Source organism: Sinocyclocheilus rhinocerous, unplaced genomic scaffold, assembly GCF_001515625.1.
Source record: "Sinocyclocheilus rhinocerous isolate Xijiao unplaced genomic scaffold, SAMN03320098_v1.1 scaffold2966, whole genome shotgun sequence".
NCBI classification, from domain to species: Eukaryota; Metazoa; Chordata; class Actinopteri; order Cypriniformes; family Cyprinidae; genus Sinocyclocheilus; species Sinocyclocheilus rhinocerous.
The window spans coordinates 1,039,496-1,042,025 of record NW_015634018.1 but is presented as its reverse complement, the minus strand read 5'-3'; positions in this window follow the sequence as shown (position 1 = coordinate 1,042,025).

The following is a 2,530-nucleotide window of genomic DNA, read 5'->3' as shown; positions in this document are numbered from 1 at the left end:
TATATATATATATATATGTGTGTAGTTTATTTATAATATTTATATATTTATATATATATTTTTTTTTACATTCTAGGACATTCCGTCTCAAAGGGAGGTTTAGTCAGATTTAGGCAATGCCTGGGGAAAATATGCTCTTATAGTACATCTAAACACACACACACACACACACACACACATACACACACACACACACACACACACACGATTACTTCAGTTGTGTTTATGCCAGTGAGAGAAAGTGGAAATGTCAGTGTCACTGTGTTTTCCAGAACTGACAGAGAGTGTTTGGGCAGTGAACTGTGTGTGTGTGTGTGTGTGTGTGTGGAGCTGTGTGTGTGTGTGTGTGTGTGTGTGTGTGTGTGTGTGTCCTCCTCCCTCCCACTCTCGCTCCACATCTCTGCCACACGGAATTCATTACTCCTCTATTTGCAAGTTATTCCGCTCGAATGGGAATTGCCGTAGTAGCCCGTCCCCTCGGACAAAGAAATTGCGTGAAATTGCACAATAACTCAGGGATTGGAAACATGTTTTTTTTCTGTTTTATTGAGTGGATTTTGTTGTGTCAGGAATTGCTCTCTCGCTCGCTATGTAACCGTAACCAGAAACAGTTTCTTCTTGTAGCCATTTTCAACCAATGCACATATAAGCCACGAGAGGCTTTCATGCACTGCGTTAAATACACCAGTGTGCAATACTGTAATTGTAGAATGTGACCCTGGAGCACAAAAGCAGTCTTAAGTCGCTGGGGTATATTTGTAGCAATAGCCAAAAATACATTGTATGGGTCAAAATAATATATTTTTTTTAAATGCCAAAAATCATTAGGATATTAAGTAAAGATCATGTTCCATGAAGATATTTAGTAAATTTCCTACCGTAAATATATTAAAACTTCATTTTTGATTACTAATATGCATTGCTAAGAACTTCATTTTGACAACTTTAAAAGAGATTTTCTCAATATTTAGATTTTTTTTTTGCACCCTCAGATTCCAGATTTTCAAATAGATGTATCTCGGCCAAATATTGTCGTATGCTAACAAACCGTACATCAATGGAAAGCTTATTTATTCAGCTTTTCCAAATATTGACCCTTATGACTGGTTTTGTGGTCCAGGGTCACATATGATCTGGTTTGTAAGGAAACCTATTTGCTCAAATGAATCAGTAAATGGAATCATATGATTAATTAAATTGCCTGAGCTTAGCAATTTGTTTATATGAATCAATGTTTTGAACTGTTTGATTCAATGGAATTGTTCGAATGATGCAATTTGCTCATATGAATCAACTGCTTGATTTAGGTAAACCATCCAAAAAATCTTATTTGTTCAATTAAATTGGTGTTTTGAACTGATTTAGTCAATTTATCCTTCTGTACAAACCTATTTGCTGAAATGAATCAATATTTTGAAACTGAACATCTAAAAGAACCAGTTTGTTGCAATGGATCAATATTTTGAGATCTTTTAACTTTTCAGACAAAGCAATTTGCTTCTGTGAATCATTGTTTTGAACTGGCTTATGAAATAGAATCGTCCGAATGAACCAGTTTGCTCAGATGAATCACTTTTAATGAAATCGAACTGTTTAATTAAATTGTCTGAACTTTTCTCATATGAAGCAGTGTTTTGAACTGATTGATTAAATTGAACTGTCTGAACAAAGCAATTTGCTCAGTTAAATCAGTATTTTGAACTGCTTTATAAACTGAACATCTAAAAGAAACGATTTACTCAAATGGATCACTTGTTTGAGCTCTTTGATTCCAAACGAACCTGTTTGTTCAAATGAATCATTTTTCCCCAGTACTATTGTTTTGTTGTTGTTAAAGGCCTTTTTCAAACAGTGTGCATATAAAAGTCATGAGAGGCTTTAATGCACCAGTGTGCAATATTGTAATTGTATAATGTGACATAAATATCCTGTATAATATGAACAAAACCCTGTTGTTTTTTAAACTGCGGGAAATTTCGGAATTCTTTCCAAGTTCTAAAAGGCTGGGATGTGGCGGAATTCCTAATTTTTAAATTCAGGCCTTGTTCACAGACATTTTGGCACCCAGTATGTTTATTGGGTGAGGGGTCTGTGAATGTTTGTTAATCTAATGAATAATTGATTTGTTAAATCAAATGACAAATGGTGTGTCTGATTGGTCCAGACGCTACAATTGTGTCATCTTTGAGAAAGCACACTAAAGACTTCCAGAATGTTCCCCTGCGATGAACTCTTCCCGTTGGAGGCTCGGAGCGTTTGGTAGCTTTTCCGAAGCCTCACAGGTGCTGGAGTGGCTCTGGAGCGCTGGATCGGGGTTTGTTGTTTCTGGAGCGTCACAGAGGAGCGTGGCTGGGTTCCTCGCAGCTGTCACTTTCAGGAAACGCTCCTTCAGGGCTGGAAGAGAGAGAGAGTGTGCTGCTTTCCTGTCTGATTGAGCTTTAGTCAGATCACTGATCGAAGCAATCTCTCTGTCTCTTGCTCTTTATTTTTCTGTCAAGCTGCACATTTGAGAAAGTAGTCAGCAACACTT